The sequence below is a fragment of the Cottoperca gobio genome, chromosome 16, assembly GCF_900634415.1.
Source record: "Cottoperca gobio chromosome 16, fCotGob3.1, whole genome shotgun sequence".
Classification (NCBI taxonomy): Eukaryota; Metazoa; Chordata; class Actinopteri; order Perciformes; family Bovichtidae; genus Cottoperca; species Cottoperca gobio.
Genome location: NC_041370.1, coordinates 2,181,496 through 2,208,857, shown reverse-complemented (window position 1 = coordinate 2,208,857; position 27,362 = coordinate 2,181,496). Strand labels below are relative to the sequence as shown.

General features: G+C 42.6%; 1 protein-coding gene across 1 annotated transcript in view; it reads right to left on the bottom strand.

Annotated features, from left to right (window-relative positions):
- sema6cb (semaphorin 6Cb) overlaps positions 1 to 27,362 on the bottom strand; it is a 111,646-nt gene that overhangs the window by 79,360 nt on the left and 4,924 nt on the right. Inside the window, exon 2 of the mRNA XM_029451084.1 lies at positions 14,472 to 14,548. The gene's annotated coding sequence lies outside the window, so the exon portion shown is untranslated. The remainder of the gene's footprint in view (positions 1 to 14,471; positions 14,549 to 27,362) is intronic.

Genomic DNA, 27,362 nt, shown 5'->3' with positions numbered 1-27,362 from the left:
ACAGAAAGTGAAAACATACTCATGCATGCTAATCCTCGTCTCCTCTCTAATGTGAGAAAAGGCTACTGAGCTGCAGAGCTTGAAACCGTCGGGGGATTGGACATGTTGCTATCAGAGCAGAGCACAAACAACAACAGGCCATCCTGAAGTCTACGAGTTTACGGACATCTTACAGCCGTGCCCGGGTTTCACTGCCATGTTCACAGTTGGAACAAAGAAAGAAGTTTGTTTCTGTCAAACTGATGCCGTCTACAGGATCCATGCCTGCTCTCATCTTTCCTCCACCCGTAGCAAAGAGCGTGGGAAATGCTTTCAGAGCACTGAGTGGAGGCGGAAGATTGACCCCGATTTATCGACCGGTGCTCACAACGCACATCTTCATGCCTGATGTGGCCACCTGCCAAGCACACAGTTCACTTCAAAATGGAACCTATTGATTGTCATAAACCTATATACATATTGCTCCACACAAGGACTGAAACTATAAGAAGAAAAGCAATGTTTACATAACACGATGCGTTCCTCAGGGGGTCATTTGAGTGGGTACACAATAAGCAGTTATAATTATATTCATGCATGTTGAGTAAGTAAAATCCAAAACATTACATAAATCAAATGTGATATAATAAGAAAACTAATTGAGTCAGAAATTATGCAAAACTAATTTTGGCACTACAGCTCCCATCATGCATTGGGTGATCCAAACCAGGAAGTGTGCGATGTTGCCGTGGAGAACACCTGTGACTTTTGATTATGCCAACCATGGATACAGACAGCAATCGCTGTCAATCAACTGGATTACTTTTGATAAAGAAAACAATGGACCTGACGAAGGTGTGCGGACAGAACCATAGAATAGAAAGTATGATGTTATATGATGCATTTCAGGATTAGGTTTCATTGATTCCTGCAGAATTCTTTGACTTATGACGCTCAGATGAAGTCATGTGCATCAAATGGGGCTAATGGTCAATACCGGCTGTGTCTAAGTGGTTGCAATTCAACTCTAGTCACCTTGAGCAAAAGGTGATTATATCATAACTGGTGGCTGTCACGAAGAGCTACTGACAGCCCGAAATGTTTCTCTCTCTCAAGTGTCAATCAATCCGTCTTTAAATTGTGCGCCTACACAGCCTGCTGGAGTTTCCTGCAGCCACAGTAAATGACAGCGAGGCACTGAAGAGGCCTCTTTCTCTGAGCCGACAACACTGATTTGAATATCAAAACATGATGTAAAACGGTGATTAAAAGCCAATTACAGCTTGCGTCAATGAAAAGTCAATTAAGTGTTTGAGGGGCTGTGAACGGGGTTTGCGATAGTGATTACAGGGGGAGCAGAGAACAAAAGGCCCAACGAGCGACTCAAAGGAGCGACATGAAGACAAACCCCCTCGGTCGGGGCGGGTGCAGAAGACAATATTGGGTTAAACATAGTATTGCACAGTCAGACGTGAGAACATCATCTGCTGTAGAGACAGGATTTCTTCCATTCCCGTCACCATGCAGTCATGAATTATGAACAATTTTGCTTAAAGGCAGCATTCAATTAAAAGCCAAATGCACTGGGAGTGCGAGTGGGAATGTTTTCTGAAAAATCCCTAAAAACAAAGCCACCCGCGCTCTTATTTAAATGACTCCATTATAAAGTCCTAGAGCCTCCCTTCTGGTAAAGTTTCAGCTGATTGATCCTGCATTACTTATTTATACACCAGTAATAAACGGTGAATATGAAAAGAGCAGGGGGTAAAAAAAAAAAAATATTCATGCATGGTTGAACGGTACGGCTGCCAGGATTTTGATCACCCGCCTGGAGCCTGCAGGAGCAGCCGTGTTTGCCCTGTTGAAATGCAGCGGCGGCGTCACGCCGCTGCAGCGGCCTTGAAGCCCTTGGAGACGAGGCTGAACGCGCCGCTGCCGTACCTTCACACGGTGAACCAATCTTTGTTCCCAATGGGCTCGCCCAACACAAAAGAATAAATAGCTAAGAGGCAAGCTAGTGCTGCTTAACCCTGTGCTTTAATTATTGAGAAATGCCTGAAATTGCCACAACGCGCAACACTCTCGACTCGAGAGGCTTGTTGGAGAGTAATGAAGAGGTTTGAAACGAGAGGGGATCATTTTCGAGAGGTGCCAAACTGGGGTAGATCTGTGTTGAGGGGATCTGTGTCAGTGCTCGTCGGACTTTTCCTCTTCTTTTGTTTTGTGGAGTGAAAAGGCCCCAAAGAAAAGATGAGTAATCTTTAGTCCAGTCTATAAATACAGCGTCTCTTTACAACTTGGCATTAGTCGGTTCCACTATCTGCCGCGTCGATGTATCCCCCTCTCACCAGTTCACACAAATCACCACCGATCAACTTGTGCACACAATCGAGACATTCCACATACACAAGAATGCAACTGTAATCAAGCACACAACCCAGTGTTTACAACTCAGTACTTTTCCTCTAAGATCTGAGGCTCTGAAAAGGGTCTGGCAGTAAAGACTGGAGTTATTTAAAGGAAGAATTCGACCGCGTATCAGTTGAGGGTCACGAACCCCGCGAGGGCCAGATGGTCATCTCGTCTGACTCGTCTCTCAACGGCCTCTGTACCCAATTTGTTCAGTGTTGTTTCCGGGAACAAATCGCTGGATTGTTGTACTTTGCGTTTCCTCTCTACATGAACTCTTAGCCGTCTTGGCCTCTCTCACAACCCGAGGACAAGAAAACAAAGCTTCTCTGCAGAATGCTTGGGGGGGTGGGGAGGGGGGGAAAGGGGACGACTTAAAAGAGATGTTTTTCAAGTGTATCTGCTCTGCAATGATTTGACTCGGGATTAACCAACTGACACTCGTTGATGATCGAGTATCGGATGCAAGTGTATGTTTGGTAATAGTCCAAGCGGTGCTTTAAGTGCCGGCTCGCAGCTCACATGCTAAGCTGGTTGTTTATGCTCGACAACAACTGAATGCAAGCTTTCCATGTTAATGTTTAATGGAGTGGCCCCCACACCTTCATAAAATGGTCTGGCTGTTCTCAAAAATCAATATTGCCAAGATTATGCCAACAGAGAGAGACATGAATTTATTTTGCTGACCAGTGCTGTTTGTAAGTGTTTTATTATTGTAATTCTTTGCCATTTAAACCTTTAATAAAAACTGGCAGCACACATGAATCTCAGACAGTGTCCTATAAATTAGTTGTTTGGCAAAGGTTTAATGCAACAGAGAGAAGCCAAAGATTTTGCTGCCTCTTTGAAAATCTTCCAGCACCTGGAAGTGATTTAGAACCTCAATATACACGACACGCATGAAGAAAAGATTCACTAAACTCTGCTTAAAACAGTGCTGTAGTCCGGCTTTACACTTGTAACGTGTCAGTTTCCGCTCAGGTGAGATGTTTCCTTTCAGTTGATGGATTCGTCAGCGTTACAACCACACGGCTCAGCACCATTAAAGTAATATATATTCTTATGTCCCTTTATGCTCCATGACGCGTCTCACGTCCTCTCACTCTTTTCTAATGTTTAGCTGAGGAATAAATCTTTGCACCGCGGTGTTTGCTTTCTTGTTTTTCCTGCAATTAGGTTAGCAGATGACAATTTAAGACGAGTGCTGCATCCGTTAGAACTCAGTGGAAACAATATTACATGTGTATCATCTGGCAGCTGCACTGAGAGCCGATGCTTGTGAGATGAATGGGTGAGGAACTTTGAAACAATGGAAGACAGTCGTGTGCAAATGTACGACTCTTCTCTCTCTGTAGCTTACGTGTGATCGTTTCCCACAAACCAAACAGCAGACGCTCAGCGTTTGATCGTCACTGTCTGTTCTTTGGTTTAACGAGCTTTGATGATGAGTGGGGGGAGTTGTTTATGTTGCTCAAGAGATAAATTACCATGGTTCACTTTGTAACCATTTGGACAGTCGTCAGACCCCCACATGTCATCAGTGGGTTTTTGTGGAGTAAAAAGCGGGAGTGGTGTACGAAAGGGGTCAGCGAAACTGGATTTTGCTCCTTTATGCTTCATAACAAAAGCCAGGGCCCCGTGGAGTATTGCAGTAAGCTGCTGAGACTGTGGCCAAAATGATTCGGCCACAAGGAAAAAGTCTCAGTGCCTGCTGGGTCCAAACCTTAAAAGCTCTGCATGACCGTCCATAAATTCTCTTCTCAGAAGAAGAGAGAGTTTACTTCAGTGCTATTACCATTTGAAAAGGGAGAAGATGAGTGCAGTAGCAGGGGGGAGATAGACCAGCGTGCAGAGAGGAAGGCTGAAGGGGAGTGCGGCTGACTTCTTGAACTTGGCGCTTGGATGAACTGCATTCGTCAACAGAGCGCTAGAGCTACACCCGATTCAGGTTTTGCCCTTGAGACAATGTCAGCCTGGTCTGATCGGCATTAAGCAGCTAAGAGAGCACATCTGAGCTTGTCCAGGGAACTGAGAAGACACTAACAGTTCTAATCCTTCCACAGCGTCACACTCTTAAAAACAAACTCCCATGCTGTACTTTTACATACTCCGACTATAATATGAGACGAAACGCCAATAAAGTTAGGATTTTAAAATATTCCTTTATTGCTACCGTGTCCATTTTCTGAATTATGCATACGGCCTTTGGGTAGGAATAAAGTGATTACTAATTTATGAGATTATGTGGTAGCAGAGTGCCGGGGACGTTAAAACTGGAAGCAGGGCCCAAAGGACCAGCAACAAACATATATAAGTCTGCTGGGGGAGAACACGGTGCAGCGAGGAAGTAGTAGGACAGTGATTAGTTTTTCATTGTTTGGCTCTATAAACGAGAAAATTGGATTTATAAAAAAAAAACTGCTATAGGATCTTGAAACACTAACTTTCAGCTTTAATTTGAGGGTGTTCACATCAACATGGGGGGAACAGAGGAGAACTTTTAGTCCTTGTTGAAACATTGTGCCCAATTCTAGGAAAACACGTCAGCACTGATTCTTTATGGCCAAACAGTGGTCAGTCACATGACCTCAAACCCACTGGTGCGTCGCTGCTCAGAGACCAGACTGAAGACAAAGAGAAGAGACCCGATGTCGGCTGGTGGGACACTCGTCACGTCTTGTGATCGTCAACATATGTGCAAACAAATATGAACTATAATGAATTTACGTTACCGTGTTCATTACCTGTATGACCAATACAAATAGGACTATAAATACAAATGTAATTCCTACACTGTTCATCTTAGATGCATGTTCGCAAATAGTCGATAAAACAATTCCAAGTCTAACGTGCCGAAGAGCCAATACTATGAAAAAGACGAGTATCAACACTGAGACTGCGGTGTACGTCTATCTGCATGAGATTAACTGCGGTTTATATAATGAGCAGAATTTCATGCTGCAACTATATTGTGTGGACAAAGCTAAATAACACACACACACACACACACACACACACACACACACACACACACACACACACACACACACACACACACACACACGATCTGCGACGTACATATTTCCTAACTGTTCTATACCTTCTATAATATTGTCTTTAAACAAGTCTTAGGTTCACCTGCAGCACAGGTCCTAGTACTGAACTACAAGAGCCATCTGGAAAAAATTAACTGTGCACTCCCTCCACTGCTTTCTCAAGAACCCGTTTGTTTCCGCTGTGGAGCAGGTGCCTGCAGCCGGGCAGGCAGGTTTTGACACCAGTTTCCTCCTGCACAAGTTGCTCAATGCGGGCAGTTTCCTCCCTTCTTAGCACAGTTCCTTCCACGCCCATTTGGAAGTGGATGGAGCTACACACACATGATGCACACACACACATGATGCACACACACACACACACACACACGTAAATGTAGCCAAGCTATTTCATTGAACGCTGAAGCACAAACACTGGGCTCAGAAGGTAGAACACGTGCTGCAGGATGTGAGAGAACAGTCTCCAGAGCCTTCGGGTTACGTCTGTGGATTGATGGTCATCCTTTAGCGACTTCTTTCAAAGCCAGATATAAATGCATAGTTTCCTCAGAGTGACAGGGAAGCCTTTTGAAACGGCATTTTCACAACAGGTTCCCAGATTGATGTTATCAAACTCGACAGAGTTTTAAAGCAACACGAGTCACCCTTCCTTTTCCACTGTAGACAAAGAGGTACAGGAATATCAAACGCTGTTTAAGGTTTTAGGACATAAAAACACTCATCTTTTCATTTCAAAGGTTTAACTACTGGATACAAGACGTCTCCTGCTTAACTGAACACTGAAGATTGAAAACACTCCTTGGAGGAAAGTGAGTTCTGAACGGTATTAACAATCAGTCTTCAAGCCCAGATGTTGAGGACGGGAGCCGACAGGGCGGTGTGAGCGTAATGGATTTGAAGTTCTGCACTTGGTGCTGGAGAGTGTTGAATCACCATGGAAACCAAGATGGCCGTTTGGCAGGTTTGAGTGGCTTTTGGTTTGAAACACTTTTTCAGTTCAGGGGCTTCAGCTGCGGCGATACTTTTCTCACGCTTTTGAAAAACCTCCAATAGCACGCCGCTCCCTCTTCTCTGATCATCCTTCTCTTCATTTCTTCTTCTTCTTACTCCCCCAGCTCAGTAAAGCAATCATCACAGCCCCGCAGTGCGAGAGCTTCTTAGCTGTGGCAGATAAAGGCTGGGAGATTGTCAGTAATGACGGGTCCACCAGCGCTGAAACTTCCCAGAGCTGCTTGTTTCAGCAGTAATTACGACGGGGGAATGGTGCACCGTGACTGGCTCTAAAAAGCTTACCAAGCCTTTTGCATGTGATGCCATGTCAACTTCTTTTTTTACAGTAAGCAAGTCAGTCGGATAAGTAAAAACGGGACTTAAAAGCTAAACAAAATGTGTGAAACAAAGAGGTAAGAAGAAGAGGCGGCTGGCGCTGAGTGATGTGGAAGCTGGGCAGGGGGGAGGGGGGAGGGGGACAGAGGGGAAGTGCTCTGAAGGCTATGAATAGGGATGAGATTGGATCATTGGTGCTCAGTGTTCTCCAATCACAGCTCTGTTGAAGAAGCTGGAGAGGGAAGAGATAAGACAGGTGAAACGGAATACGATAGAGGACAGAACAAATAATGGGGGAAGACGATGGGCTCCAAGACGCAAGAGGAGTGATTGAAAATAACCGCAAACAGGAAGAAGTGTGTGTGTGTGTGTGTGTGTGTGTGTGTCTGCTGTACCAAAAAGAAAAAGAAAATCTATCCCTGTGCCACTTTCTCTGAAGCTGGCTCTCAGTAATCACCTTCTTCACCCTCTCAACTGCTTCCTCCTCGCCTCCTGTTCTCGTCCCATCCGTCCGCTCTCATCCCCCCTGATCTCTGAGACGCACATGTGCTTATGAGGAGAGCGCTTAACCTTCCTCTCCATGGATCAGGCCCGGCGCAGATGTGCGCCGACGTGGAGAGAAACTGAAGGTACGACCGGCGGCCGAGGAGAGAGTGTTCGGCTTCTTCATCCCACAGTTGGGCAGAAATGTAATATTGAGTGCAGAGGTGAAGCCCCCTGAGAAGATATGAATGAAGATGAACAAATTCCAAACACCCACAAACATGCAGAGGTACGATACGGTCGATATTAAGGTGGGAGGGAGGGGGTTCTTGGGGCACGATGGAGATTTAGTGAACGTGTCCACCTGTGTCTGCTACAATGGAGAGTCATCCATCATGGGTCACACGGTACAGAGTTACGGGCTGGGGGGGGGGGGGGGTCATGATAAAGGGGATGCTAAATTCAAGTCAAACTGCTCTGGAGGAAAGAAAGGCATCAAGATAATTGCATCCACTGCAAGAGCAGACATGAACTAGGAGGTTATTAATAGGTTGATATGGATATAAATATACACCTTTACTGGGGAAGAAGCCCCACAAGGCTGGTGTATTACCATATATTTAAATCCTTTAAAAGCTATTTGATGGGATGTTTTACTATCAAACTGCTGAACTCTCGCCTCTGGGTAAAAACCAGGACGTGCCAGACTTCATGCATGTCTGCAGCGCCAAAGAAGATACGAAAACATTGAGCTGTTTGATAAGAAATCTAAATTATTTTTAATTTGCAAGTTATCAATATTGGGATTTGTAATGAGTACCATCCATGTAGCACACAGAATTACATTCAAATATGTTCAATATCCTCTTTAAATTAATGCGAGACGTCACGCCTGCACTGTATGTCATTGTAGCTGTAGTTACTGCACACACACCTGCACACACACACACACATCCCTGTGACAGAAATACCTGCAACAATCAGAAAAAGATAAGTTGATTCCCTAAAAGCAGAGGGCATTCATTTAAGCATCTTAATTTGTCAGCAACCAGCACCTCAATAAACAAGCTCTATTAAACCCATGCTGAGCCCATTTGCAGTCGGGCAAACAGCTTGCAATTACCCGTTTAAATGGCATACGTTGGCAATTAATACAGCAATATTCCTTAATGCCTCACCTAGGGAATTTGTGAACATCAATTATAAAAAAATAAGAGCCTCTCAGATAAACAGCAGTGTGCTCTGCAGCAGTCGTAACGTGATATTGGCAATAAAGAAAATCTCAACGGAAGCGAAAACGTTCAAATCAACCAAATAACTTTCAGAGAGAGAAATTGTGGAGGTGGGTGGTAAAAATAAGTTTGCAATAAAATCAGCATGGCTCTTTCTTACGGCTGTATGAGGGGGGGGGGAAAGGTCTGTCCGTCATCCCAACAGCTTCTGCCACACACACACACACACACACACACACACACACACTTCACTGTGGGCGAGGAGATCACAGGAAATACTCAACGATCTGTTGTAGGGCTGCAACTTATTATTGATTAATCTACCAATTATTTCTCCATTAATTTGCAAATAAAATGTCAGAAATTAGTGAAAAAAAGTCCATTAAAAATCTGTTTAATCAACAATTCAAAAACCAAGAGATATTCAGTCGATCACACGACATGCAAACATCAGATCCTCACATTTCAGAAGCTGGAATCACTAAATGTTTGTAGTGATTTACACGATTAATAAACTACCAAAGTAACTCTGGATTAATCTTATAAATGGACTTCTTGCGTCACTATTCTTGTCTGCTCTGCTGCAACATGAAGTGATAAAGAAACTCCACCGGTGCTCATTAGTCAGATAATCATTGATCAGAGTTTTCTGCCTTTCTCCATCTTCCATCACTGTAACTGAAAAACTAAACAATTAAAATCAATTGAAAACTTAAAGTGCTTCATGAAAATCACCCAATCTATTTGAAGCCCCGATTCCATTTTTATCCGTTACAAACCCGCCCAGAGAATTAAAGAAGTACATCAAAGTCGTTTCTAAGATTTTGCTCAGAGGCAGTTTGTGCAACTTTTGTTTACAAGCCGCTGGTCAGTGGTTCCAGAGACGTAAACTTTTCTGCTACAGAGCAGAACAAAGTAAGTCAACAGCGGGTCTGATTGCACCCAAAGCACTGATATCATCTCCACTTTAAGTAAGCGGCACTAATGACATAAGTTGAATGGAATAAGATCAAACTCAATCACAGCTGCTCGTAAGAACGCCGTAGTTAATGACAAAATCCTCCTCGTTGAGCTAAAGCTAACTAACCTTTACGAAGGGTCACCCCAGGGTGAAGCTTTAACCGGCTTATTGACATCTCACACACACACATTCCACTGTGTGTGTGTGTGTGTGTGTGTGTGTGTGTGTGTGTGTGTGTGTGTGTGTGTATGTGTGTGTGTGTATAAATATAAAGGTCTGACTGAGTGTCCACATATCGACTGCTCACTTTCTGAGCGTCAAGGGGAATAATGTAAAGGCTAATCCCAATCCCCAGGATAACACTTAAAGTAATTACCGCGTCGCACACGCACATGTATCTGTAGAATAAGTGGAACGAAAAGTTCCAAGCGCCGAGACATTTGCAATCATGCTTCATTGTAATCAAGACCTTAGAGGAGTGAACCTTGTGAAAGCAATAAAGACACTTTGTTAGAGGCACTTAAATGTATAAAAAGAGACACTCTGGGCAAAACTGCCTCTTAACACAAATTAAAAAAGCATATGGATGCTTAATCCAGAGATGTTCAGGTGAAGTTCATATCAAGTATGTAGTTCCTTAAAAACGTCTTTTTTCTATGACTTTGAAATGGATTCATGGACGTTTGTGATTTACTCAGAGTGAGTCATGCGTCTGCGTGTTTGACGGAGTTATGACTTAGAAGAGAAAAACAATTTTTGACGCATGATGTTAAATTACCTTCATGAGCGTTGTGTCACAGCCAGTGCGGCAGCAGTTTAGTGCATTACATTACGGCACGCCTCAGGTGGAACTGAAGCTCACAACATGTGGTCCGTGTCTTTAGAAACCATTAAAATGAAACAAACCCTTACATGCTAATTAAGTTGCTTTTTCACTTTGCAGAGCATGTTCAGCACGCTGCTGGTGCAACACAGAGTTTTCTTCGTTTGGCATGCACTCGCTCTAATATTACTCAGATCTGAGAATATAATAAGGACTCCAGATCGATGTCGATGCTGAATCTCTAACACAAGACGAGTTTAACGACAAATCTTGAAATCCAGTTGAATAATGTTCGACTGATGAGACCTCGATAAGATTCGTCCCAAACAAAAGGTAGAGAGGAGAGCTTAGGATCTAAGGATCCGTTTTCTCTCAGTGAATGAACCGCCCTGACAGTGGAGGAATGTGTCAGACTAATAACCAACTTCTCGCTGCACTGTGGATTTTGGCAGCAGTTTGTAAAACAAATAGTAAAAAGAAAAGATCTGTTAGTGTTTAAACATTGGAAACCGAAAGAAAAACTATGTAAGCCGTTTGTGTCTTTATCACGAGTCATGCTTAGGCTCCATGTGTAGCATCTCGTTGGTGTTTAATGTTATTTATAGTTATACATATATATAGTATACCATCTTGTTGTTTTTATGAAACAATAAAACAAAAGCAAATTCACAGCTAAACACACACGTCTGCATCCATTACGCCAAGTGTTCTTCAAAGACTCCACAGCCCTGTCTTTGTGATCAATAAAGCCTTCCCCTTGAGACCGCACATTTTTTTTGATGTCACTTCAGGAATGAAAAGAAAAAGCTGAGGCGAAGCCCTCACAGTCTTTGCTCTAGGTGGACCTCATTTTCTCCCACCTCCTCAAGTCTCTGTATCCCTGTAACTTTGAAGTCCAGCCAGCAAAGGGCTTTGAAAAAGCCTGCAATCTCCCCACCATGACCAGGCAGAGGATTAGCCAAGCCCTGCAGGACAGAGTGAAAAGAGGACGGAAGACGGCTGGAGGAGGAGTCGCGCCATTTCCACAAGGGCTGTGTATGTGCAAGCAGCTCTCCCTCCGGCCAGAGCTGTGGGGGATTAACAAGCTACTAAAAGAAGCCGAGAACAGACCTCCAGCCCCTTTTTCATGAGTTCTGCAGAAACCAATTTACAGACGAGAACTGAAGGGGGTCACTAATTCTCCCCATAACCGCCTCCCGCTTCAACTCAAAATCTCTGTTGTGTCTCTTTTGTGGGCTGGCAGACAGTCTCAGGACGCCAAAGTCAAGGAGGCACGCTCCCACAAAAAGGTTTCAATTATTGATACGGTAACTTCATTGATCAAAAGTAACATTTCAATGGTCACAGAGTGGGGGGGGACATAAGCAGTTAAGCTCCTAATCTTACCATCAGACTTGATACGATCAGTTACGGTGGAAGTCACCCTGGAAACTTTGTTTTCCCTTGTGAGGCAGAACAAGAGAGATCATTCTGCTTTTATCCGTTCTCAGCTCAAATATTTGCCTACACTTTGGGCTGTAAATATTTTATAAATGTTCTGCTCTCAATACATTTTCAAGCGATGCATTTGCTGGCTCTCAACCAAAATATAATAAAAGCAAATGTGCTCATGTGCACACGGTCTATATGAGTCACTGGAATGGCGACTGCAAAAATCTGTATTATTTTAAGCAAACAGACGAGGCCTCTCTAGTATCTTATATTACAAAGCGTAAGTGGATGCAGGGAGTGGCTTCCACTTATGGTGGCCTGTTGAACGACTTGCTGGCGTGTCTCATTGAAGTGCGACTGATTCACAATATCTACAGCATCTCAAGATACAGTACAACAGCACTATCAATAAGTAATAGCAATGTATCTCACCAGTGAGGAAACAGAAACAATAGACCTTGAGAATAAAGGCTCATCCATACACTGCTACCCCCCCCCCCCCCGCCCCCCGCCCTCATCAGTGCTTTTCAAGTAATGGGGTCTTTTTTCTTATCTGTGACTGAAAGGAGCTTGAGGACTTTGCCCTTCATCCCTTTGTTGTTGCAGAGTCTCTTGTGGAAATGGGAGATTGGCCTGTAGGCGTGGGTGTGCGAGGAGGAACTAGGCGGCCGTGCAAGCATATCAGACTTGAGCGGTCTTAATAAAGCTTCCCTCTATCCACCCCAGAGATCTCCTCACCCCAATTATACGCCTGACACCTGCCACCCTCCTCCATCTCCTCCTTTTTCTCACAGCCCCCCACCACACCATCCAGTTCCCAGCACTGATCATGGCTCTCCCTTTGCTGCGTTCAAAGCCCCAGAGGCCTGTACAACATTGGGCTGCTGGTGGCGTTCGCTTCACAGTCTGCCGCCTGAATCGTGTGAGGAATGTATCTCTTACAGTATCGACAAAAGTTCACTGTCCAGTCATCGCGGAAAACTTCCCTTCAACGTAAACAATCCAGCAGAAAACGCAGCCTGGACAAGTGTTCAAGTACTTTTGTCACATTTAATCAGGAGATTTCTTGTAGTCAAATTAGATCTGTCAATGTCATCCAACACAATAAATAAATACAACACACACACACACACACACACACACACACACACACAGTGAGGTGCAAACCTGTAGAGGCATGTCTAAAAGGTTCTCTGAAACACTTTAAATGATCAGGTCTGACAACTCTTCGCCTATGTTCTAATAAACGTGTTGATGACAGAAGAATCATCAGTAACAACTTCCGTAATTGATTATCGTCTTTGTAAATTTGAAACTATTTTCCGACATGTTATACACCTACCAATAAATACATTAGCTTAGAACTGTCTGACTTGTTCGCACTGCTTTATTGTCTTTCGTCACTTGTTTTTCAGACGTTTCTGCAGGTTTTACCTTCAGATGCCTTCAAGGTCAAAGCAGTCCTGCATCTGGCCAGCCATCTGTTTCCAGCCATCCCATGAGGCGTCCTGTCATCGGCCCCGTCCTCTACTGTCCACATTCAAGCTCACCGGGGGAAATGCCAGGCCAGACACTACAGCTTCTCAGTGATTCGACAGATTTCAGACGCAATTTTGCATTCGTTTCCACTTCGTCTACCTGACACCTTCACCACAGAGCTCACCTCCCTGGAAAACCTCAAACAGGTGTGTACGCTTCATCAGTACGCAAAGTATCAACAGATTAATCAATGTTCTAAGTAGTCAACTTTATTTATGTAGCCCAAAATCACAAGTTTGTCTTGAACTTTACAATCTGTGCAGCATATTGCACCCTGCATAAAGCATGTACAGAGTATGTAACAGTGGATTTACAATGTAGAATAAGAGGCAGGCAGCAGCTACTACGAGTTCAGAGATACCAAATACACTGTAGAGCAAAGTAATCCGAGACCAGTTTCCTTCCCGATACTTGTTCCTCAGGAAATATAATACAGCGTGTTCCCCGTGAGAGCGTGTCTTCAAACCGCAAGCATTTCTCTACAACTCTAAATAATCCTGAATTAATGAGCAGCACTTAAAGTTAAACTTCAGGAGAAAAAACACCTTTAGGAATGATTCATTAAGAGTTTAATCAAACTCAACTAATCCGATCCATCAGGACTCTGTGGATCGATCATTGTGATTGACGGTAACCTGGCAACATAAGCAGACCACCCCAATCCTCATCAACTGTCATCCACTGAGCGTCGCCAACTTCACACCAGTGGAGAGAGCTCAGACAGGAACCCAAATACAAATACAGAAGTCTTTCATGTGAAATAACCACAACTGCTCCAACTGGCAGCAAGTAGTGTGTTCAAAAGATTGTACCTCGTGAAAGTGTTTTACACAACAATACAACACACGAATGAACCGTGAGCACAGTGATGCTGCTACTCTAATTTGGCCAATTCATTGCGATACATACGTGTTATAATCAGTCAGCTGAGTTTGACCTTGGTTGGAGAAAAACTAGAAAGTAAAAGTATGCCAAATACTGAAAAGCTCATTCCTGACATTTGATTAAAATTAGTAGATGAGTAATTGAGTAGACGATATCCAATTTAAAAAGCTGCTTCAGAAGCTGTATTTCCACAAAGCATCCATTAATTAAGTGGTCTCTGTGGCTGTCTCCTGAATGTAGACCACACTCTGGATTGGATGTAATGTGACAATCTAAATAGTGGCTTTGAAAGATCGGAACTTTGTATTACACAAGATCCAATTCAGAAAGAAACCGCATTTGTGCTGTACCTTAGTTTTCAAACGGTGATCCGCCAAGCAGGTAAGTACAGCAGGTTGGTGCAGGCTGCCAGCAGCTGTCAGTGTATCTGTGAAGGAGAAATAAATCACTATTACATCTCTGTCTGTGACATAATAAAGGCAGGACCGCTTGCAGTGCAATCACACAGTCTCTTTCTTCAAAGAACTCCAAACTGTGAATTATAATGACAGACTATTAATACTGGTTATACTATTTACATCAAACGCCAAAATGTGACATAAAAGTGTTGCTTTGCACGCTCGGGGAGACGTGGTTGGTGACGTTTGTACGACAACAGTTTGTTCACAATAAGTGAACAATGTTTTTTGACAAAACCAAGAGAATCTGAATCTGATGGCATCTCTCCGCTCACAATTTGCTCAGGCAATCTTCTCAAATGTATTCACCTTTCCAGTCCTCAAAACTTAATCTAAGCTTCATATGATTTCACAAAAAAACATTTAATTTGCAAGCTGGTGAATTTCTGCATAAGTGACTACCTCACAAGGCTTGATAAGCAATCGTCTCCTCAACATATAGCAAATGCATTTCATTTCCTGCTCCATAAAGTCACTGCTGATTAGTTTTCAATTGAACATTAAGCATAAAAATGCAATCAGAGGTTCAATCTCACGCGTATTCTCAGAGGGGTTTGTGCCAAATTAAAATTGTGAAAGTCATCACAATAGGCACAATTGTACTGTAATTTTAGAGAATCATTAACCTAGGCATTGTTCTGGAAAATATTTCTTTCTGTGCAGCTTTTCCATACATCTGAAGAGAGTGACAATCTGCTATTAAGCCTTGAGCCTTATTAAGACATGATGTAATGGTGTCAATTAAAACCAGTACGGTATGAATGAGTCATATACCACCATACCGTAAAAATGTCATGGCAAGTTGAGAGTGTATAGGGAAGGGGACCTCTATTATCTAGGTACCCTTCTCACTCATGGTTATAACACAATTAACTCTCTTTAACAGACTAAAACACAATGGCGCACAACAATATGTAACACTAATAACTGTATATTTACACCGCAGAATGGCATGCTGGGTAACGTTATTGCTGCGAGCTAGCTTAACAGTGTGTTAACAGCTGGGAGAGGCTCCGTCCCTTCTTCACATTCAAGAACAGAAGAGAGAGATGCAGGATGAAGAGAGAGACTGGAGAGGCACCAGAAGAAATTGTGCCCAAGAGACAATCTGTGTTTTCTGAAAATAAATGTCACCCTGAGCAGAAGCCATGTGCTGGAATACAAAGAGTGCGATTAGCGTTACGGTCGTCAGATTCAATGAGTAGGGCCAGTGACACAGTGACGCCAAAAGGGTCAGACGTCACTTAAAGAGACATTTGCTCGAGGCACTGCAAAAGACAGGAGAAGCAAGCGGCGGAGGGACATTATAAACACAATAACAATCGAACTATGCAGGGACAGGATCCCGCTACGGACAGGTGAGACAGTCGGGTTCACAGCAATGATTAAAACACTGGATTCCAGGTGTGTCTTGCTGGGGCCAAAAGCTGGAAGTGGAGCTACAGTCTCACGTTTCTACAACAGACCTGTGGTAAGTTTATACAACTAGCTTAAAATATTTTGTTTTGAAAAAGGAAGCAATGTTAAAATTCCTTATTTAATTTTACAATGTTGCTGCTAGCACGATTAAAATCATGCAATCGGATTCCTTTAAATAGCAAACCCTATAGAACCCACAGCCTTCAGTATATAAGTATATATGACATTTCTGGTCATACCGCGCAGCCCTGCTATGAAACGAATGACCTAGTTGGATCCTGACCTCCACAAAGACTAATTCTGACAAATGATGGAAGTTTTGACCTCAAGCCCGACACATTTCAAGTATCAGAGCCCAGGAAGATTTGCAGAGGCAGCATCCACTGGATTAGCAAGCACACCAGCTGGCAGCCACATGCTGAAGATGGTTCAGTTAAGGTTAAGGCAAAGCCAGCTCGCTAGCTTATTTTCTCCTCCATGCTCTCAAGTTTTGACAAAAGGACAGCAAGCCCTGGATAGAGAGTACGGCTGCTGTGTTCAATATCCTATACTGGGTCATGTATACGATCATTATTTTCTTATTTCAGTGGTGTAGAGGAAAATGTTGATGGACAAGAGTCTGTTCTCACCATTTGTAGGAACTCTAACAGCTCTGAACTTACAGTACTGCCTTGGAAAAACACAAAACATCAAACATGCAGATAAGGCTTTGTGGAAAACAAATTCCAGCTGAGGATCAACAAGAGATTCCAGACTATCTCCAAGCACTTAAAGTTCCCAGACTACAAATTGCCCCTAAATGCATCTTGATCCATTTAGCTGAGTGCGTTTGTGCTTTATAGCAGAAACAAAAAGGGTTTCAGTGACGTCGATCAGCTGGCCATCTGCTAGAGTCGTGCCGACATGTCTTGCATCATCATCCACTTGCAGTTTAGCAGGTAGAGAGTACGCGACAAGGGACGGTTAAACCCTTGGAGGAGACACAACACTACCTCATGAGTCAATACCATTGTGTGATGAAAGTTGCAAACAGTAAATTAAAACTGCCACGTTAAAAAACAGGCGTGACTGGGGGGAGGATTACATTTTACAGTGTTGGCTCGGGCTCGGACTAAACCCCCGAGGAAAGGCATGAACACTGTCCTTCATGTGAATAATTCCAAAACCACAACTTGGAACCACAACTGAGTAAAAGCTTGGCCTCTGAATCATTGGACCGGATGTTTTCGCTCGTTTGCTTGCTTGGGTAGGGTGGTGAAGGCCTAGTGGTCTAATGGTACGCCGTCCAAACAAAACACTAGAAGGTCGGGAGTTCACTACCAGGCTGCCGCCAGTGTACCCCTGAGCAAGGTACTTAACCCTGAGCTGCTCCAGGGAGACTGTCCCCGTTCAATGCAAGTCACTCTGGATAAGAGCGTCTGCTAAATGTAATGTAAGCTCACACTTGTGGAATAACTCTTATTGATTCGGTAAAAAGGGATACAAGACGGTGGGATGGGAGATGATTCCACAACCTCTCTGCTTACGATAGCTCCCAATAACAACGCAAGAATACACGTGTTCAGAGGAATGCAGGAATGATTAGCCCTTTGTCGAGCAGAACTTGCTAATAACTGTTTATTTAAAAGACACTAAAAGTACCACCTGGGTGGAGTTTGCATGGCAAATAGAGGGCTGGAGGGAAATATATCTTCAAACAATCTCACCCTGCACTCCTGCCCAGACTTCTCCTCCTTGTTAATACTACCCTGGCAGCAGTTTCATTAATCAACTAAGCCCACTGTAGGAAGATTTAGTCCTTCATTATCCCAGATCAAAACTCCAGGGAGCCTTATCTGGTCTGAGGATCAGCGTTAGAAGCTTCTTGAGATCATCCAAAGCTCATGAACATTACGTTACACTGGTCAGCCACTTTACAGAAGCTTCTTCCTTGCTACTTTTCTTATTAGCTCGTATTTCTTCTTTTTCGTTCTAAGCCATCCTTAAACAATTCATTCTGTGCCCTCGGGAATATTACCTCGTCACCATGGGTCTTTTTCCCACTGGTTGCTTGAGATATAGAAATTGAAATAGTTTTAATATAATATCTCAGAGTAGTTTTCTTGTGTTTTCTTTTTTTGTTCAATCAGTTTAATAGATATCCATGACATCAATCTGTAACCAAGACAAAGCTACCCGGCTTCTTTTTTGGTTTGATAACCAAATATATATTTCAGTGCTGCGAGGGAGCATGGTCCAAAATACAGTATGTGCTGAGAGGTAAGCTTTTAAAGCTTGAAGCCTTAGATCAACAACTTGATCAACCAAACATAGCATTTTAGGAATGTTATGGATTCAGTCGAGACTGGATCAGACTTGCAAATATCTTTATTCAGGGGGTTAGAGAAATTAGTGCTCATTTAGGCAGAAACAAGTCACATTCAAATATCGCCGCCACCCTGAAAGGGATAATTCTTATTTGTGACCTTAGCCTGGTTTACTTGAGGATATAAGAGACATTTAAATGGCATCCTGCCATTGCAGATACTGGAAAAGGACAAACTTTGTATTTGTAATTACAGTTGTCCTCTGGAAACTCATCAAAAATGATTCCCATATGAGCCCGAGATCGCTGCTCAAATACAAGGATATGTCAGCAGTTGTGAGAGAAGTCAAACCTCTGAGCAATATTCAGGAAACAGTCTTTTATATTTGAGTGGCTTAGTCAAGCAATGACCCTGGAAGAAGACAATTAAGTTGAAGTTCAATGCACCATACATTTTCATGGGGAGAAATAAATGGCAGTAAATATTACGTTCAGTGGATATGATCACATTTTATACAGCAAAGTAACTTCACTTCAATGCAGTCAGACGGGGAAAGAAACACGAGCATTCAGAGAATCTTAAAAGGTTGTAAACAAACAGGTTAGCCAGACTATAAACCATTTTATTTGGAGGTAACAGAGAGTGCACCCGAAATGTTGTTCATAATCCTTCATTGTACAGTAAAAATGTACTAGTTTGATTTCAGGTCAGCTGTAAACTGGGATGGATATTTAAAGGGACTTGAAGGTAATGATTTTACAACCGTCCTCTTTTTTCTCTTGTGAATACAAACAGTTTAAAACCTGTAAAGTCACCTGTAAAACACTTACAGCTCTAAGTGGATGGTTTATAGAATTGTCAATGGCCATCATGCAGTTTTTGAACAACAACTAATAAATCTAGCAGCAGAACTGGGGAGTGTGGCCTCTTCGGTCTTTCACTGAAGGCAACAACAAGCAGAGATCATCTGGCAAACCGACCACACTCCTGCCCTTTCTCCACTCAGCTGTCTATTAAAAGGAAAACATGTGGTCTAGTGTCTTGTTTCAGGGAAAGTGAAAACACACACCCGCTGAGGTGCACAGTCGAGCAGAGGAGTCAGGCATGTTGCGACTCGGTATCCTTCCCCTTCCTTTGTATATCACATCCTCTCACTCCACATCGCCACATGGGGTAGGGCTAAGTGACTTGACGCCTCCCTACAGTCACCGGGCAGGGCCACCCCTCCCTTGCACACCCACGCAAGAAAAATCAATCAGTATTCAGGTCATGCAACAGGGATGCAAACACATGACCTCTGCCCCCGGCAGGATTCACCTCATTGAGCGTGACAGGGATTTGTCTGTGCTGCCAGTGTCTGCTCCGTGTCCGACACTAACAAAGTCCTCGTGTTGAGGTGGAGGGGAGGGGAGCAGCGCGACCTGACCCTGTCCACCTTCGACACAATAAATCCAGCTGAGGAGTTCAAGGTGGCCTGACCTGCATCCGACCCCGTCTCTGGAAACACAGCTACAAGCTCCAGCTGAGCCTTCCCCCCCCCCTCCTCAAAGCCCCAGAGCTGAAGGGAGAAAACACACCATGTGCTCTAGTTTTGTGGGTGCCACTTGTATGCAAACAACACATTTATTCACCCATATTTCATTTCACCCAACTCTGTGACACCCGAACAGTTGGGAAGCCTGGTTTCTGACAAGGGAAGAGCATGAGGGGGCAAAATTAGCATAGCATAATTACTCGGGGGAAAGATCCAGACTCCAAGGAGCAAGACATAACCCATAATTTGCCATTGTGCTCCCGATGCAATTGACAGTCGGTCTATGATATTGGAGATAAATGTCGGAATTCAGGCCGTTAGTTTAACTGATGGTGCATTCAGTGTGATAATAACCACGGCCTTGCACACAGTGAATCTGATGAGCAGTCTCGCAATAGCTCTTCACTACTTTCCCTCCCCTCCGTGGGGTATTATCATGCTAATCTAAAAGAGGAGAAGAAAAAATACATTTCAGTGAATGAGGAAATATAATAGGAAGCGGGGACCTCTGGAACCGCGAGGAGACAAAGGAGGGTATATTCACCCAGCTCCACCTGAGCAAAGCAGGGGTGACAAATGGACACAGACATTATGCCGGCTGGTTAATTAAAAGAACATAGCCTAATTAAAAAGATCTTCCTGGTGAATGGACCGCCTCGTCCCAGCAACTGACCTGTGTCTCCCACACATGTTGGGCACAGAGCGGTCTCTCTCTCTCCCTTTCACGTGTTTAATTTTCACATCAGAGGCGCTTTGACTGCCGAGCGGCAAACAGTGGCAGTGGAGCGCTCTGCAGGAAGTGCGCCAGATCCTGGTGGGAGAGCCGGTGCCGGTTGAATGATTCATGATTTCCATTAGACAGTCAATGAACCTCGCACAAGAGATTTGATTAAATGTAATTCCACATCTTTTTCTGACATGCCAGTAATGCAGAAACTTAAATTCAACTGTGACGCCTTTAAACAAGTGAAAGCTTGATTTGACGCTGGCTTTCCAAAGAAGCGTGAGGTGCTCTAAAGGGATTTTACATATTTCTGCACATGTATTGACAACTCGCAGTTACAACTATACTGTATGTACATTTTAAATAACATCTAAATATTACGTATTATGATCAAATTGTTCTTCCATGAAGTTACAATGCAGGCTACACTTAGTGGCCACTTTATTAGCTTGGTAAAGATTCACTAGTATGCTTGAGCATATACATTAAGGTCATAGATAAAGGTGGTCTACATTATATGCAGGTGTTTCCAATATCCTGATGCATATAATAAAAATAATAATACTGTAAATACCGCTCAATATAATGCAGTCCAGTACCAACTGTAACCTCTGTAATGAACATATAATTACACATTTCCCTGACAATGTCAACAAATGATACACGTGGTAAAAGGCAGAATTAATGGCATAGCTACTGAATAGTTAATAATAATAATAATAATAATACAATTCCTAATGAAGTGGCCACTGAGTGCATGTTTGCTCTCAAACCTATTTTTGCAACCTCCAGCAAAAAAAGAAAAGAAAATGTAGTCTGAGCAAAACTTTTTCCACAGCACAGAGCAACACACTGTGAAGGCCACTACATGCACCACGGACCAGCGAGAGCTGCAGCCTCTCAGCGGGGAAGCTGCCGCGTTGTACCTGGCTGTAATGTTGCAGAGAGGAGGAGAGAGCGTCTATGGAGCGGGAATGTGGCAAGCAATCAGAAGATAATGGCATACTTACATTCTTAAGAATGAAATGACAGTGATTAGCGGTTGTGTGGAGAATGCTTATGAGCAACTGCACCATCGGTTAAGGAAGTACGTGCACGAGTGCATACTAGGTGAATTCTTTGAAGCTTGTAGGATTTTACAGTTTACCTTGCAAGCATCAACATGTCGTAAAAGATTACTGCAGTCATGTAGGGCTGGACAATATATTGATGTACATCGATATCATGATTCAAACAGAGCTTGGATATCGTAATATGGCAAATATTTTGTGGAAACATCCATATTGAGGTATTTGGTGAGAAACATCTTCCAGCCCTACTCTCATGAAGATAATACAGAGTTGTACAAGCCTGCCTCGACAGAGTATTAACAGCTGTGCTTTGTCTTTGTGTCTGAAAGCCTTCAAACTGGACCTCCTGACATGTAAATCCTCTGGATACCTGTAGCAACAGGCCCACGCCGCTGAAGACTAAGACTTGCTGCAGGGCAACCGTCAGCCTAAGAGTGAAAGTGTTGCCCCCTCATTACTTTCTCCCAGCCACCTGTCATTGAGTTGTGACATTAAAGTAATAGCGTGGTTTGGAAGTGGATGCTTTGTTTACTCGCAGTTGGTTCTGATGCAGTCAGTCACCACAAACGTCTCCGGGAGAAGAGATGGTTGAGGCAGGAAAGCAATGAAGAGAGAACAAACAGCCGACAAGGATCCATTGGCTGGACCAGGGAAGTGACACGTGTGACTGAGTGGGAGGTGTTTGTGTCTCTCTTGGTGGAAATAAATTTACAACTTCGGAGTAAATTAATGAACATGTTTTCCAGGCGCGAGCAGTCATCCACATGACCACACACACACACACACACACACACACACACACACACACACACACACACACACACACACACACACACACACATCATAAGCGATTACTCTGAGATTGTGCTCATGTTTGGAGCATCGTTTGATTCTGATACAGATTTCTGACTTGTGAACACTGTGGATATTTGAACCACAACAACAAACTGCCAATATGTATCATCAGATGTGGAAACTTTCTGTATATGACAACATAAAGACAGAGATATACACACATATGCACCGGGACACAGAATCCTGCAGGAAACTCTCACTTTGATTCAGGGTGCTTTCAATAACAGAACTGCTGTATATATCCATCAGGGGAAGAGTCAGATCAATTTATGTTTTAATAACAGGTGTATGACTACAATGTTCAAATTGCTTGTTATGTAAAGTGTTTTACAAGGTTAGCTTTAGTGCTGAAACGATAAGTCGATTAACAGATTAGTCAATAAACAAGAAATAAAGTATTTAGTCATTTATTATTCAGGTTCCAGCTTTTGCTTTTGTCTGATCATCATTGTAAATTAAATATCTTAATATTTTGGTCAGAACTAGGAACTCGAAGATGTGACCTTAACCTCTCGGATATTGTGATGAATATTATTCACACCAGTTTTGACAGATTATTAAAAATAATAATACTAAAAATAATAATACAAATATTAATAAAACTAATACCAAAAATAATAATACTACAAATAATACTAAAAATAATAATACTACAAATAATAATAATAATACTACAAATAATAATAATAATAATAATAATAATAAAACTAATACCAAAAATAATAATACAAATAATAAAATTAATAACACCACAACTAATAATAATAAACATACTACAAATAATAATACTACAAATAATAATAATACAACTAATAAAACTAATAATACCAAAACTAATGATAATACTACAAATAATAATAATAAGAATAAAAATATCAAAAATACTCAAACAAATAATACTAATAATATAATACTAAAACCACAAATATTAATAATAAAACTCATAATAATAAATTACTAGTAAAATAATTAGGGATGTTAAGAATGAACTGTTTAAACAGTTAAACACCAAACTGGACACTAAAATGAGAATAGTTGGTGCACCTTATTAAAGGTCAGCCCATGAACCAGGGACTCTGTTGCTCTATTTGAGCAGACACTGCAGCTGTCGATAAATGATGGATTTTGTGCATCGGTTATCGTTTCCATCTCTGCACGCAAAGCACTAATCTTGTGGGTTAACTAGTTAACGATAGGTCGGAAAGAAAATATAATTAGCATCGCTAAAAATAATCATTAAATATCCTAAAATTAGATTGAGACTTGTTTACATCAATGCTGAACCGTTCAAGAAAAGCTTCATGATGCCGCCCATGAAGAATTAATTATTTTGCTCCTGACCACAAGCATGCACCCTCACACAGACACAGCTGCAGGCGTGAGCCAACACATGGTTCACACACACACACACACACACACACACACACACACACACACACACACACACACACACACACACACAAGTTCAGGCACTGTAGGGGTGGGGGGAAGTGTGTTTTACTCACTGTGGACCACTGCCCAGTTTGGATTCATATGACACTAACTGAAACCCCCCGATAAACCCCTGCGCTCTCTCCCCAAAGAGCGGTTTAAAAATAGCCTTGATTCGATGGAAATAAGCCCGAGTTCTAAGAAATGGAGGAAAATGACCAAGTGTAGGCGTGCAGACTTATCTTACAACATGGCCAAGCCAAACATCCACTGCACATATGGTGACCACTAAAATATACACAAATAATAACGTGAAAGCTAAAGTATAGCTTATATACAGCCAGAATCCACCCCCGAGTGCAGTGCACCCAGGTGAAACACTTCGCACGCACGGGGATTCAGAGTTAAAGCTTTAAAGAAAAGGCACTGCTGCATATTCTAAATTTAACACATTCCAGATTTAAGCACGGGGGTATGCAGAGTGTTTGTGGAAAATCAGCCACAATTCATATCTGCAGAGCGCAGGGTGCATGCATAAGAAATCTGATAAAGAGCCTGCGGGAGAAGGAGAGTCGCTAATCCGTAAACCATCAATGAACCTTTTACCTAAAACTAGAGCTCGGAGACTCAAACTCCATGCGGTACTTTCAAGTTGTGCACAGTGCAGACACCGACGGGACTTGGTCAACTTTTTAAAGAACGAGGTCAAACAGGCTCTGCTATTTCGGGAAAGTTTGGAAATGAGATGCAGTCGGGTTCCCCGCTGAAGGAGCGCGCGTCACATTCCACGACCGAGACGAGAGCCCATTTAGTTTTCAGAAGATGTGCAATAACGTGTAATAAAGAAAAAGCATATTTTCTCTGAACAGTTAAATAAATTAAATACGTGAATAGCTGTCACCTTCTGAGCGTGTGCGGAGTAGCAATGGGACACGATGGCGCTTTACTGTGTGAAGGCAGCAGATTTAGACGAAGAGGACAGAAAATAAATGGCCCGTCTTTGGTTTTTAATTTCCTGCTTCATTTCACGTTTCAGGGCCATACAAATTCTCATTTTTTAAAACTCCAATAAGCAACAATGAGACATGATCATAAATCAGAATTACTTCTATAGTAACTAAGCAGCAGCAGCAGACCCCCCCTCCCCCCCCCAATGCAGTCAGCCTAATTGCTTTAGCCAAGATGTGACTTTAAAAAGACTTCGCACGATGTTCAATCAGTGCACTTCTGATGGATTTCACTCTTGGACACGTCGCACAATTAGAAACAGTAATTCTAATGATTCCCCTTCATTCATACATTTCACTAATCTGTACACTACAGGTCAGACTAGTGCTGCAGCTAATGCTTCATTTCATAATTGATGTCCTGCATCTTCTTTGCACTTGTGTATGAAAACATTAACATTGATTTACAATAAAATAGTTGCAGATTAATTTTCTGTCGATCGATTATTGTTGCAGCGCCAGGTCAATCAAAACAAGAAACCTCGCACGGCACTTTAGAAACCCGTTATAGAAATGTGTCATCGTTATTGACATTTCACAGACCGAACAACGGAAAGCAAAAGCCATCCATCCATTTATAATGAAAATAATTTCTCGCAGCTTCAATTGTAGTCTGAACTTCAGCAGATCATAACTCGACAGCTGTTCATTCACACAGCCTTCATTTCCTGCATTAAAACCTCAAAGTAAAGTTTTCTCATCTTAAAATTGCACAAAGCAGAAACTAAGGAGTGCAGACCGACTCCGAGATCAAACCTAAATGTAAAGTCTGGAAGAGAAGTGTGCCCAAATCCCTTGCATTCACACAACATGCTAACAAACAGTCGAAAAACAGAATGTGCCAAAATACACACGAGGCCGACGGCAGATTCTCAGCCATCGTCAGCCAATTTAAATGAAGCCAACCCGTTTCTCTATCTTGTCTGGATCAACCTTGTTTTCTCTCAATTTCATCATTCCATCAGTTGTGAGATTTCAATCTGTGTCACCAAAGCAAGTTGTTGTTTTACTCATGACATGCAGCCAAAAACACGTCATGTGAGGACAAAGCATCCAATAATAAAAAAAAGGGAGATTTTCAACAGACCTGCGTCTGTCGGGAACGACACTTCTTGTGCTGAAAACAAGACGAATGTCTGCCGTGCCAAACGCTCCTTTTCAAAGTGTACACCAAATCAGAGTGAGATGGTGGGAGGCCCTGGGTGTCTGCGAGGTCTTTCCAGGGAAATAACCTCTGGCACAAAGATGGATGGGTTGCATTTCCTACAGCAACAACAACCGTTTGTTTGGAGGAAATAGGAGAGTAACTGGGCTGTTAGTACGAGCTGTGATAGCCACCGTGGCTGAACGGGCAACGGAAATAACTCCACTAAACAGAAACGAAAAGTACACAAATTGAAAAAAGCGAGGAAGAGGACGTTATGGTGCCGCCTACACCACTTGATTGAGAGCCAATCTCTAAGAAACGAGCAGAGAAAACCCACAGCAACAAGCACTTAGCTATGAAGACGGAGATGACGGAAATAGGCGATGCTGCATTGGAGGTGAACGTTACCAACGCTACCCATTTACATGTTCTGTACTTTATAAAAAATGCATTTCACAAACATGTTTGTAGGTAAAAGCACCAAAGATGGAGAGAAAATACTGATGCAAGTCCAACAAATCCAACATAACCGGACGACTTCCCACCACAGACTAACACAACCTGTATTTGTAATCTTGAAATGTATGCACCTTAGGTGACTCTACCCAGGTGAGAAGTCCATTCCCTTTGTTTGTTATCTAAAGAAAGCAGATATCAAATAAATTAAATACACAAAATCTCTCGTGACAATCAAAATACCCAACAGTATAAAAGATTAAGAAATGGAACATCTGACTCCGCAGCACAGGGTGGTTGGGTTTCAATGTTAGGAACGACTTTATATAAAAGTAAAGATGTATGCAGTCAGTTAAACACACTATAACGGCAGAATCTCTGCAGATACACACATTTATTGCGTCTCGTTGTGTAGAACATGTAGTTTCTCCTCTACCGGCGAGAAGGACGGGAAGCAATGGGGCTGATTTGCTCCACTCTCAGCCTGGCTGGCTAATCAATGATGCGGAAGGTCTGAACTCATTATGAAGTGATTAAGAGATCATTTGGGGCAACAAACCCCCCCCCCCCAACTAACTAAGAGTTCAACAATCAATAACTGGTATGTATGGCCACAGGCTATTTACAGAGACACTCGTTTCCTTATTTCAGTCACTTCCACCTATTAAACACAGGCGCGAGGAGAATCGAAGTAGATTTAGAGGGTTACGTTACTTCGGTTTCTCTCCATGGTGGCGAGAGGGAGCGTGTTGTGATGTCTGTATTATCCTAATCTTTTGGGAGTTAATATCCATCTAAGTCTTAGGGGTTTTGAAAATAAACAGGATTGTGGTT